The following is a 13,975-nucleotide window of genomic DNA, read 5'->3' as shown; positions in this document are numbered from 1 at the left end:
TTATATAAGCTGTAAATACACTATACTTGTTACTATTATTACTTTGAAGATATTCCATTTCTTTTAGAACAATTAAGAATAATGAATTTAATCTCCTGACGTTTAGGAAAAGGGAAAAGGGCATTCTCTACTGTTCTGGTTAAGCTCTAGTCTTGGGCAGGCACAGTGAAGCTGAGTGTCAGGGAACATCACCTTACTGAGTGCTCCATTGCCTCCTTTAGTTATACTGTTGGGCCTAGTACATTCTCCTAGCCTTCTACAGGTGTAGAGATTAACTTTTGCTGTTCCTTCGCCCAGATACACTGGGTTTCCACCAGTGCCCTAAGGCAGCCGTGTTTGTTGCTCTTATTCTGAAGGGTTAAGTCTGTTGTTACCTTAGTCTAGCCATCACAGAGAGTGAGACTATTTCAGAATTTTCCAAATTTTCTCTGTGAGTGCCTGATGGTGGGTTCATGAAGGAAAAGCCTGCCAGAGGCTGCCAATGCCCTTATATCTCCATTCACCACTCCCCTCCCAGGAGTTTTACTATCTCATGGTACAGGTAGCATTTATCAACTCATTAACATTTTTCAGTTGAATCTCCTTACCAGCTTATATGACACCTGGTGGTGTCTACCCTAGGTAAGCAAACACTCAAATCCTGTTTCTCCCTGAATGCATCTGTCTCTCCCCAGATTGTGGGTTAGTCGGTTGACCTGGGCCCTTAGTTCTCTGATGGGTTCAAGAAATGTCATTAATTTGCAATTAATTTGTCTAGCTTTTTTCTGGCTGTTGGGATAAGGCTTTTGTCAGCTCTTTGCTTCTCTCGACCTGAACCTGGAAGCCCCATCCTCAGATCTAAACCCACATACGGCACCACTTTCTCAGGTATGTGGGCCAGAACTACTGCATCTCTCTTTTTCCTGGAGAGAGGGCTTGTGTGAACTGGCTTGTGAGGCCCTGCTCTTGTTTTGAAAAACACATCTGCACACATTTGTGTTTGCCAGAAACCTCAAGCCGTTCAGCCGGTCTCCAGAGCACTATAGTTTTCCCATTTTGGAAAAAGCTTTGGAAAGTAGGAATGAAGATTAAGTTGTGCTTTAACCAGGGCTTATGTAGTCCAACATGAGGGGTGCCGGCTGGAAGAAACATTATGGGTGGAATGGGGCCAAGGGAGAAACCAAGCTGGGCCATAGGGACTGTCAAGGTAAGCCCTGGAGGGGCTTCTTGGTGCCCTGGTGCTGGAAGGGCTCCCAGCTCCCTAGAGAAGTTCTTGGAATAGTGGTTTAAGAGAGGAAGTGAAAACTTCCTCTTGTAAGCTATGTCATAAACTCCTCCACCAAATTGTTTGTAGGAAGTGGTAGAACAAATATTATTTAAGGATCAGTGTAGAGAGATTAGGACTCTGTCCAGCCAAGGAATTTCATCTCACCTGAGGGAAGTGAATATGTCCAGTTGCTGAAGAATGTTAAGTAAGCCAGCTCAGGAAGGGACCTGAAAAGTTTGCCACACATCCTCCCCAAGGGAATGATGGAAAGTGCCCTTCCTGTAGGACCAGGGGAGAGCAGAAATGGAGGGGGGTCATAGGAGAGCAATTTGGAGATCATCTTATATCAGCCCTCATATTTGTTTGATAAGGCTGCATAACAAAGAACCAGATACTGGGTGGCTGAAACAACAGAAACTGACTGTCTGGAGGCTAGAAGTGTAAACTGAGGTGTTGGCAGGGTTGAGGGCTGTGAGGATCTGTTCCAGGCCTCTCTCCTTGGCTTGAAGACTGCCACCTTCCCCTGTGTCTTCACGCTGTCTTCCCCTATGCCTGTCTCTAGAAGGACACCAGTCATACTGGAGTAGGCCCTTTCCTACTCCAATATGACCCCTGTTGACTTAACTGTTAACACCTGCAAAGACCCAATTTCCAAATAAGGCCACATACTCAAGTACTGGGGGCTAGGATTTCAACACATGAATGTTCAGAAGGCACAACTCAGCCCATTTTTCTTCATTTTAGAAATGGGCTGTTGAGACTCAGGAGAAGAGAAGTGGGAGGGGGACTTCCAACAGTAGGTATTAACTGAGGGCCAGCCATGTGGCACTGCCTGGGGGTTAGCACCATGATTAAATCTAACTTGATTCCTGTCCTGTGGAGTTAACATTCTAGTGAGGAGATGGAGACAATCTACAAACAAACAAAAAGGCGATTCCAAGGAGAGCTAGATGTTCTGAAAAATATTAAAGAGGGTGGTGTCCTAGATCGCAAGATTCCCTGGGTGTATGTGCTTTGGGGAGGGGGCTCCTTCAGCTAGGAGTGGCCATGGAGGCCTTGGGGAGAAGCGAGATTTAAGCCACGATCTGAATCACGATGAGACAGTCACAAAATGATGCGGCAGAAAGGTATTGCAGAGGGGGGGACATCTTGTGCAAAGGCCCTAAAGGTGGGAACATGCTCAGTGTTTCTGAGAAAAAGAATGAAGGTAGTCTTACTGTAATGGATGAGAGCAGATGGACTGAGATGAGGTTGGAGAGGTCGTCACAGGGGCCAAGGGCAGGAGCATGGGTGTTACGCTAAGCGCATAGGGAGCCAGTGATAAGATTTGAACTTGGTGGTTATTGACATTATGTACTTTGAAAGAAGATCATTCTGATGGTCATGGAGGTGGGGCATGGCTAGATAGACTGGTCCATGAACTCTCATCTAGCCTACAAACCCCCTGTTTCATCATAGCTGCACTTCTCGTGCCAGGTAATAGGCATTTAGCTTCTTCTGTTTCCACCTCTCTCAAAATATTACCACTCTTCAGGTATCCTTTAGTATCAGCCTCAATGGCTCTTTTGTTGTTGGGCCAACTCTGGTTTTCCAGCTGGAGACTGGGTTCTTTCTCCACGAATCCCTGAGCACGTGGTAGGTTCCCCTCTCCTGGCACTTTTACATCCTGTCATGTGGTGCAGTTAGATGCATGGCTCATCCTCCCTAGAGGAAGGCATCTTCAGGGCTGGGCTCTGCAGTGCATAGGACCTCACTTGGATTCCTTTACCTGGTAAGGGCTGGATCAAGGAAAAAAGAAAGGCATTGCTGGTTAAATACTGTGGTCATATTACAGGATTAGGTTGTCTCAGCGAGCATCTATGAAGGGTGTGTGGTGGGGAGGATGGCATCTTCCCTGCTTACATCTTCCCCACCCAGACAGCACACCTACACCCTCAGGAGACAGAGGTGGCTTGGTAGTGAAAGCAATCATGTTCCACCTTGCAATATTGTATAAAACAGTTATCACTCTGTGTTCCACAGAGTCCACCATATCTGAAAGGTGGAACCAAGATACACTTACTTTGTTTCCATATGTTCAGTTCCCATTGCCCTGCAGTCACTGAAAATTTTCTGGAGACCCATTTTCTCCAGAAGGTCCTCTCAGACCTATTAAACCAATTATTCTCTGTCAACATGTGTACCATGAGGCCCTTTGAGCAAAACAATAATAATACCCATAACTACCATTTAACAAGAGCCACTGTGCTAAGGAGCTTATATACATCACATGAATTCTCAGATAACCTTGACTATAGGCACTATTATTACCCCCATTTTATAGATGAGGAAACTGAGGCTCAGAAATGCTAAACAAGTTGCCTGAGATCACACGGCAACTAAGTAAATGGCAGAACCATGGCTTGCACTGGCTGGATCTGCTCTGCCACCAGCCTAGGAAAACCATGGCGCTGTAGCTCAGAACTGCTCAGGGCTGTTGACAAGGTAGTGGGAGGGCACAGTGACAAACGCCCTGCCACCTCAGCTTTCAAGGAAGAGATTATTAATCATGGACTCCAAGGGAGGCATTTGGGAGCACAAAGCGCTACCACATTGTAAAACCAGATGGCACTCGTGCCGGGCCTTCTGCAGAGCTAGGAAAAAGGGATTCAGTCAGGGATCTAATTCCCTTAGCACACAATAAAGCATCCAATTTGTGCCTCTACATGCAGCGGGGATGCACACGTTGGGAGGTGCAGGGGTCTTTGAAGCTCCGTGTTTCTGATATTGCACTTCTCTTTCGAACATTCCGGTCCACGGGGGCTCTAAAGTCACCCAAATCTGCCTGCCACCTTCCTTCATCTACAAAAACATCAGCACCTTCTTAGAGTCATACGGCTGGTCACCGAGCCACCCATCAGGCTCCAATCCCCTATGCATGCTTATTTCACTTATGTATGAGTGGAAAACACTAAGCAAAATGATTGTTATTTTTATACATGAAGGTGAATTTGAGTCAATAAAGGTATAGTCAGAAAATTGGAAGTGATGTGGGGAGCTCAAGGCCACGGTCAGAGCCAGTTCTCCTGCGCTGGCTTAGCCCATATCTGGGCTGTTGAGTTCCTCTTGCTCAGCCAATAAGAATGCCATTAACTCCAGTGGCAGGAAGAATAGGGGCCACCGGAACATCAGGGAACTGAAGGAGGCATCTGCATCCCTGTCCTGCCAGCAGCACCCACCCTTAGAGCACCTCAGTCTTTCAGGAGACACAGAGGTGTTTTGTGGTCATCAGTCATTAGTCATTCTGAGGCAAGTGAACTCTAGATTAACTCTCCCCACGTTCATATATCTGACTGGTTGCCCTGGTAGGACTGCTGTTGTCTACAGTAAAAAAAAAAAAAAAATGTTATTATGTTCTGTGTATACACCTTTTGTCTATGTTGTTAGATTTGATTTGCTACAAAAGATAAAGAAAAATATATGTGTGATTATTGATAAGAAGCCATCTAGTGACTTGGAGGCCAGTCTGGGATGGTGGATCAGCCCAGATAATCAGGAAAAGGAAGACCTCTGCCTTGGCCAGCCTTACAGTTAGGGAAAGGCTCAGGCATTTGTGGACTTGAGGAGCAGGACCTGAATCTGAGCGGTCAGTGCCCCACCAGCCACTTCCTGACCCACAGGCAAGCCTGGCGCCTCTAGCGGGCGGGGAGGTAGACTGGCCCCAGAGTCCAAGCTTCAAGACACATTTCCAGAGTCCTGCCCTGTGTCTCTGAACACAGTAAACTCTGTGCTTCAGACTGGCTTTCTCTCTTTGCATTTCCTTTTTTTCTCTGAGTCTCTTTCTCAACAGTCTCCCTGGGGCCAGATTACACAGCTTCTGCCCCTGGAAACATGGAGTCCCAGGTTGCCTGTCTTTGACAGTGATCTTGACAAGCTCCCTGGGATCTTGTTTTAAGATTTGCCATCTAGATGGAGGCCCTCATGTTTAAATGGGCCCTTCCCTTCTAGACACGCATCAGACAAGCCTCAGGTGCACTGGTCCCTTCATCTTACTTGTTGAGAACTCCCTACCTGGAGTAGCAGCAACACCTGCCTGTCTTTCTCCCACTGGCCTTTTGAGAATGATTCTGCCCGTCATTGCCCCTTGCTGGGCTGCACGGCAAACACCTGCAGTAAGAGATTTATACAGTTGAGGAACAATGATGCTCCCTCCGTTTGTGAGGAGTAAATCACACTTGGCTTTCAGCTGCTAGCCTTTTTGGGCCTTTCTGCTCTTTCTGATTCTGAGAAGACTATGTGTGGGGTGGGGGAGCTCACCCGGGCCAGAGACCTTGGGTTTTGGCCAATGGCTGCGGTCAAGTCCACCTGCATCCTTCACACCCACAGCAAACCCCATCAGTGTGTCTCCAGACAATTGTTGAAATTCCAGTTTCTCCAGTTAAGTTGTTCTTGTCTGAGTTGGAAAATCTAAGTCATTATCAAGTTTAAATAAAGGGATGCTTTCTTTCCTCTGATGAACAGCCCTCCAACCACTCTGGTATCCTCATGCCTGTGAGTCACAGTGAGAGCTACTGCAGGGGGATTTATTTTAGTGACAACACAGCCTGCTGGGGGGAGAGTGGGTGATTAGGAGAGACCTGGCTTGGACACGGCCAGTTTGTAAATCAAATCCAAGTCCACGCTCCTGCTTACTGTGGCATTTCTCCCCATTGTATTTCCCTGCACTTTCTGGGGAAGACATCAAGCCTGTTTTTGCATTTGAGGCATTATTTACCTGAGTTAAGGAGAGTTTACACTGGGGCCTGAAAGTCTTTGTTTTCTTTGTGACTGGATGTTAACAAGCAGACGTTGGAGATGGGGCAGAGGTGCTCAGAAGAACATGCTGCATAAGACAAAGCCCACAGCCTCTTTCCTCTCCAGCCACTGCATCTTCCTCACACACTGATGCATCCATCCATTCATTCATTCCACAAGCACGACTCAGAGCTCACTTACTGGACTAGGCAGGTAGAAATTAATAAGACTTGATACCTGCCCACAAGGCACTCCCGGTTGAATGGAACAAAGCCTGGTACACAGACCACCACAATATGGTTAGCAATGTAAGCATAAAGATGCTAAGGACACACCAAGGGTAAGCTTCTGGCTCAGGGTGCACAGGGATGGGGCCAGGGAGCTGGTTTGGAGGCTTCTAGAGGGTGAGATGCCTGGGTTTTGCCTAACAAAGAGAGTGGGGGAAGGGCATTCTGGGCTGAGGGACCAGGTACACAAAGGATAGACTCATAGCCTGGTGCTTCTGGGGGTGGGGGTGAGGTAGGAGGTGGGGGACTTGTCCCTTGCTTGGGGAGAGGCCACGAGGGAGAGCCACCTTCAACCCCTTCTCTGCAGGTCTTATGGTGGAATCCCACAGCCTGCCCCCGCTCCACACAGCTCCCACCCCACCACCCTGTGGCCAGAAGTACACCTGCAGGGGTTGGAGGAGGTCTGCAGTCCCAGGCCCCCCTGATAGCCTGGCCCTCACCCCAGCTGCATTAACTCTAGATGACACCTTCTTCCTGCCACACCTCCTGGCTCCTGGATTTTCATTTCATTCTTACGTCCCTTCCTTATGACAGTGAGCTGGGTGAGAAGTGGCCTTCCCCGACTCTCTGAACGTCCTACTCCACCCTCTGACCTTTGACAAGTCCTGCTGTCCCCTGCACATGTACCGTCATGACCAGGACACAGTGGACCCTCCAATGTGCCTACTGCAAACAGGACTAAGAGGGAGAATCTTTGCTTTGGGAACTTTTTCAGTCCTCCAATTTCCCGTCTCTTGAAAGCCATCAAAGGCATAATTACATGAAGTGCAACTTCTAAAGGGCTACTCAAGAGGTCTGTTTGCCGGAGATGCCCCCAAGACAGTTTACTTTTCATATTTTGATAGTAAAGACCCCGAAGACATCTGACCCTAATGTTTACACGGGACCCATTATTGGGGCCTCGTTGCTTATTAAGAAAACAAGGCTGGGCGTCGACTTCGCACAGCCCCTGGGTGTCCATGTCGGGATGGAGTCTCCGTCAGGCTTTGGTGCTGACAGATGGGTCGCGGAGGAATTGCTCAGCACGCCCACCACTGCCTTGGTGGCCCGTGGTTGCTCCCCTCCATCAGGGTCAGTTTTTTAAAAAAATGATTATTACTTTGGCTGAAAGCCCAACGACAAATGTGGCTTTTGTCCAGGAGCAGCCCACAGGCCAGAGTCTGTTATTTCTTCTCCACCCCAGATGCCGTAATGTGATAAAAAGGACATTGTGGCCCCAACAGAACCCGATTTCAGATCTGAGCGCTCCTTTCACAAGGCTGCAAATGACAACCCTAGAGAAGCAGCAGGAGCCCCTCCCCGCAATGGCTTATGTGGGCTCTTATGTGGCTCTTGAAATGGTGTCCGAGGGGTGGGCTCCCACAGACAGACTGGGTTTCCAAGGGAAGTGATAGCAGGGACAACTTTACCTGGTAAGGCCTCAAAGAGGTCACGCTGGACCCCTTACAGGGAGTTCAATGGGCAGGGGGCACAGCGTGGCTCTGTGGCTGTGGTTCTGGGCATGAGCCGTGGCTCAGCTTCTTATCAGATGCGTACTCTTGGGAGAGGGGTTCAAGCCGCTCCCAGGATGGAGCGGGGGTGATGCCCACCCTGCTGCAGACACAGAGGCTCATGTGACGACCCCAGGGGAGGGCCCAGACAGTCTCCAGGACCCAGGAAATGCAGGCAACCCAGCCCTCCTTCTGATATTCATCGCTACCCAGCCCCCTGTTTGTGCCTTCATGTCCGTCCTCCTGGGTGTCTTACCCGTGTGTCTTGCTAGCCCACGTCGACCTCTCTCTGAGAGCTGGTATTGCCATCACAGACAGACCCAACTGCTTACCAGAGCAGTCAGAGTGGCCCTGGGGTGCACCCCAACATTGGGATTGTCTCGTGAGTGTGGCTGATCTGCTCATGAGAGGAATGAGTCAGACAGTTGGGATCATGTCTAAAGCCCAGGGGGAAGCTGTCCTGCCCTAGCCACTTGGATGGGCAAAGCAGAATCAGGCTGTTTGATGCCCAGGATCAGACCCTGCACCTTGTTTCATTTCCATCTCTCTTGAGTAAAGACAAGAGGGTCCGAGGAAGAGCTCATGGTGACCATGTTTCTGCTGATGCAGATTTCATAGTGAGAAGGTCCGAGCATCCTCATGGGATGGCACACCTGCTTTTCTCCAGCGCCTTCCACATGCTCAGAGAAGGGTGGGATACAGTCCATGACACTACCTGATTTAGGGTCTCAGGTGGGGCTCCAAAAACGAAGTGGTGAACATAGGGGTGTTAGTCCAAAGTGAGGAGCAGCAGGTTTGGGTGTGCACTGGGACTACCTGGATGTCAAGGGCCAAAGAAGGGAACCGCCATCTTGCTGGCTTTCAGGATCTGAGCCCAGGGCCTTCCTATTAGGGCCCTTATACATTGGTCCCCTCCCAAAGGTGCCTCTGGTCTCTAGTCCTGATCAGGTGCGGGTTTCTGATCTTGATGGATGTGTACTCTCTCAGCCTCCCTCCCCTCCTACTGCCCATGGGCCAAAACAGACCTCCAGGCCCAGGGAGGGCTGTCTGGGGCTGTGGGGCTGAGGAGCCTCCTGGCTCCATTCTTGTCTTCTACCTGTCATTCATGTCTTAGGCTGGGGCCAGAGTTTGGAAATGGGTCACAAGATGGTGAGTGGATAGGAGGCTGGGACATTGATCCAGGTGCTTGGGGAAGGGAGATGTCTACAGCAGGGGGTGGTGTCTAGAGGAGGGTGGAGTCTAGAGGAGGGGTGGAGTCTAGAGGAGGGAGTGGTGTCTAAAGGAGGGTGGAGTCTAGAGGAGAGGGTGGAGTCTAGAGGAGAGGGTGGAGTCTAGAGGAGAGGGTGGAGTCTAGAGGAGGGCTGTGGGAACTCAGGCCAGAACAGAGCAGCAACTCAGGTCAGGAGTGAAAAGGGGCTGAACTAATAGGTGCTCAGCAGGAAGAGGTCACCATGTTCCCAGATCAGCCCTGAGCTCACAGTGTTCTGTAAATGCTGTGCAATCAATTGGATACATGGCCTTCTCTGATATGCATCATGATGGCAGGTGGATGACAATCAGGCATCCTGCTGTGGCCTAAAGATTTGGAGACAGGGACCTAAGAATGGATGTCGATCTTTAGATCTTTACCCCTAGACCTGCCTGTCTGGCCCTGACCACAGGACCCCAGGACCTCACTCACCCACTAGGGGAGAGGCCAAATCAGGCTCTGAGAAAGCCAGGCCTTGCTGAGAACTGCTGTCTGAGCCAAAGCCTGAGGAGGGCTTCCTGGGCCTGCCCTGCATATAAGCCTCAAGTTCAAGGCGTGCTGCCTAGAGCCTGAGAGTCTGAGAAGCTGGCTACGGTTTGGGGTTTGGCTGGGACCGTTTCCTGCAGGGCAGTTTGAGAGCTGCAGGTGTCTTTTGAGAAATCCCAGGAGCCCCCAAAGGGCAGAGGGTCCCAGGACTGATGGCTCCCTATAGAAATGGTTTATCACCTCCTCCCTCATGATCCTGATCTCCTGGGATGGGGCTGCATGATGAATGTTCCTCCTGTAAGCTCCACGTCCTGAAGCATCTCCTGCTCCCTGCAAGGCTGAGCCAGGTGAGGAGGACCAGGTGTCCCAGGAGCTGTTGGTGGTCAGGTCCCTCGCTGGCTCATTGCAGGATGGTGTCTGTGCAGTCGCAGGGACATTGCTCTGGGAGGTAGGTCAGCTGTGGAAGGCTGGGGGCCGTGGAGCCAATCCAAGTGAGCCCCTCCGAGTTGGCCTCTCTGGTGAGTTTCTGGTCCCTCCTCCCCTGACCATTTCCCGGGCTATGGCGTCCAAATTTATGGCTTGATCTTGAGCTGGGCCCCATCCCTTGTGACTCAGCTTGTGGTCCTTCCTTTCCACAGAGACGTCCTGCTCCCCTTCGGGGTCACAGCCTCTTGGCTCCTTTCCTCAAGCTTTGACTCTGAGGTTCACGGTGGAAGGTAGAGTTGTGGAAGAGGCCAAGGTGTGGTCCAGCCCACACAGGTCGCAGTAACTCTTTCCAGCTCCTCCTGGAAGAGAGAGTGATGCCTTGTTGGGCCCTGGTCCTCTGTGCAGCACTCCTATCTAACGCTCCATGGGGTGCAAGAAGAAAAGGTAATATTAGCTGTGAGATGAACTAGCACTGCTGGTATTTGCCCTGTGAAATTCCTGGCCCCAGCCCTGAATGTGTCTATGGAATCCTCACAGATTGGCAACCAGCCAAGTGTCATCCCTCCCTCCTAAATATACAGGGAAAGTGAGGCTCCAGGTGGGAAAGGGCCAGGGTTAGGTCATCCTCCAGGAAGCCATCAGACAGAGGTGCAACCCTGTCCACTCAACCCCAGCGCCAGTCACTGCTCCATGCTCCTCTTGGGTTGGAGAGAGCCCCCCTCATAGGGATGGAGCTCCATGGGGAGAGACTACATCTACACTGAGCGGAGAAACCCCCACCCCTGGGAGGAATGGACCCGGGAACGGGGGAAGCAGGCTAAAAGCCAGGAACCCAACAGATGTGTGAGAGGGTGAGTAACTCAAGCAAAAAGGCCCCCAGTAGGTTGAGAAAGGGGTGAATGATGGTGGGAGGGCAGACAGGCCAGGGATGAGCCTGCCTCCTGCCCAGGACCAAGGGAGCCCCCGGCTACTTCTACCCTTTTTCAGTTCTCTTCATTTGCTTAAACTGGATGCACCCAACTCACTTCCATGAAAATAGAGTCGGGATCATTTTTGTGATTTTTATTTTATTATTTTATTCTTATTAAAATTTTTTTATTGATGTATAGTCAGTTACAATGTGCTAATTTCTGGTGTACAGCATTATGTTTCAGCCATATATACACATACATATATTTGTTTTCATATTCTTTTTCATTATAGGTTACTACAAGATACTGAATATAGTTCCCAGTGCCATTTTTGTGATTTTAATTTGCAACGCCCAATTCTCACACATGTGCACGTCATGTCATCTGACTGTCTCTCCTTTCTTATGCACAGTCTCAGGCTGGAGAGCAGTGGGTGGGGCTGGACTTGGATTCAGAGAGATGTGGATTCACAGTTCAGCTTCGCCTTCTTGGTTTGCACCCTCCAGCAAGTGACATGACTTCCTGGAGCCAGCTTCCTCACGGTAAATGGGAGGTGATTGAAATAACCACTGCCCTGGCCTGTTAGCAGGTTTGACATAACAGAAGTCCTTTATAAACTGTGACTGTAAGCAGGGACTCATTTCACATACATTTTTGGTGGCTCTGGCTCTGGGCCCTGGTGGCACAGCAGTGAACATCTGGGACCCAGCCCCTGCCGTGGCAGAAAGCCAGGCTGGTTAGCAAGCTGCCAGGAAGAGAGAGGAGGAGGCCTGGACATGTGCCTGTAGTTTGCGCACCAGAAGCGCGGGAGCTGAGGATGCATGCGTGTCCTGGGCCTGGAGAGATGCGCTGATCTCAGTGGGAGATCTTCCAGAGGTAGGCGCCACATCCCAGGAGCACCAGGGGAGCACGGAGCGCCCAGGAGAGCACAGGGGCCCTCTGTGCCAGATCACAGAGAGGACAAGGCAGATGTGGGCGCCTTCACCCTACTAAGTGAGGAACGTGTTCCCATGGCATTGCAATCTCTCTTTTCTGGAGATTTCTAGACGTTACGTATCCCTTTGTTCTTGCGCATGCTGAACAACAGATGAGAAGTTCCGGATTGCCACAGGACGGCTGGGGGATCCCCTGGCCTATCTACTCCGAATGTTTCTGGAGGGTGCAGAGCACACTACTTTGAGCCCTGGGGCCTCGCAGCCTCTCTCAAGGCAGGCCTGGGGATCCCCCTGAGACTCAGAGGACAGCACTTAGTTTGGGGGCCCCAGACTTGGTTTCCAGCGTGCCCAGGGTTCAGTTTGTGCCCCCTCATCTACTCCTGACTTCTACCCATAGTCTACGTGTTTATTCCAACCCAGCTCCTCCAGGACCAGAGCCCCTACTCACACCCAGCTCCCTCAGTCAGGGTCCACCCTCTGCCCTTCGCCCTCTGCTGATGGTGAAGTGTCTTGTCTTGTTACTCCGGGCAGTGGCCAAGGTTTTTTCTCCCACAACCCAAACTTGTGTGTCTGTGCCTAATGTGCCCTGATGGCATTATGCATCTCTGCTCACCTGGTTCTCTGCTACTGAGACTCCCCACCGACATCAACTACCCACAGGCCTGGAAGTAACCTTCCCAAAGTTCTGGACCTCAGAGCATCACCAGTGAAGAATCCAGCAGGGCCGTTTCTACAATGCTTAGGTCCGAGGTCCATGTCCACCCAGGAGGAGGAGAAATGGATGCCCTGATGTGCAGTTTTCCTGACCAAGTCTCCAGTTTTTCATGGCTTTGGATCAACTAAGACAGAGGCAAAGAGAGGTGATTCGGCCTCACCTGCTGTCTGCCCGCCCCACTGGGCAGGACTCCAGGCCCTCTGCTCTGGTCTTGCTAAGGGCTCTCCTGACGCTGCTCTGGAGGCCTCAGCTTCCTGCCCACACAGCTGGCCTGTCTCTCCTTCTATGTCAATGTCCCAGATATTTCAAACCTCCCCTCCCCATGCGAGTGAAGAATCAGCTCAAGGAGTGAGAACTGTTTCACTTTCCACTCAGATCAGTGCTCAGTATCTGCAAAGCATCAGTGGACGAGGGGGAGAATCCCTGTGGGTTAAGGGAGGCAGCTGGTGACCCATGGCCTCACCATCTGGGGACTGAGCTCATCTCACCAGCTTCTGTCCAGAAGGTGCCTTCTCATCGACTTGTGGTCTGGGGAGCCACAGCGATGCCTGGGGCTCACAATTCAATGGCACTTCCTGCCCCCAGTCACCAGAAACCAAATGCTGGTGCCTCGACCATTTCCTTTTCTTCTTGCCTCACTTGTTTGCCACATCCTGACCGTGTTCCCTCTGTCATGGTGGCAGTTCCTTCCCACCTCTCTGCCCACAGCCCTCTCCCTCGTGTAGGTCTCATCGCCCCCCTCCTGGACTGTTTAACAACATCCTATCCGGCCCTGGTCCCCAGGCACCTTCCTCCAGGCCATCCTTTCCTTAGCAGCCAAACAGATCTTCCTAAAGCACAGTTGGGTTCCCACTCTCCAGAAAATTTAAGAGCCCACGCATCTCACCGCCTATACAGACCAGAGAGGGAGCAGCACCCAGGGCACCCCTGCAGAGGCCCTGCGGGGAGGCTCCCTGCTGCCCTAGGCCCCTTGTTCTTTCCGCTGCACCTGCGACCTCCCTTCTAGGGCACTCAGGGGTCTGCCTCCCACCTTGGCTTTGTGGGCTTGGCCTTCTATTTCTCCATCACATTCTCTTTCTTGATGAATAGCTCCACCCACCCACTCACTCAAGCAAGAAAGCTGGACCCATCCTTAGCTGTGTCTTCTGTCCTTACCTATCTCATCAAACCAGCCTCTGGGTCCAGTTAACCAGAGCCCTGATGGCCCTCTTGTCCCTCTACTTGTCTCCTGGCCCAAGTGACCATCACTTCTGGACCATGGGGGTTGCCTCCCAATGGTCACCCCTCCCACCAGAATTTGCTGCCCTATGTTCAGTCATCCTCTCTACTGTTGGGGTGATGGTCAGCCTAGTGATACAATCCAGTCCTTTGGCATGGCCCATGAGCCCTGTTCCATCTCCCTCCTCAGCTCCAAGCAGCCCTGCGCAGCCCATGGCCAACCTTGCTTGGTTCTCTCC

Source organism: Camelus ferus, chromosome 11 (assembly GCF_009834535.1).
Source record: "Camelus ferus isolate YT-003-E chromosome 11, BCGSAC_Cfer_1.0, whole genome shotgun sequence".
NCBI lineage: Eukaryota > Metazoa > Chordata > Mammalia > Artiodactyla > Camelidae > Camelus > Camelus ferus.
This window is presented reverse-complemented; position numbering follows the sequence as displayed.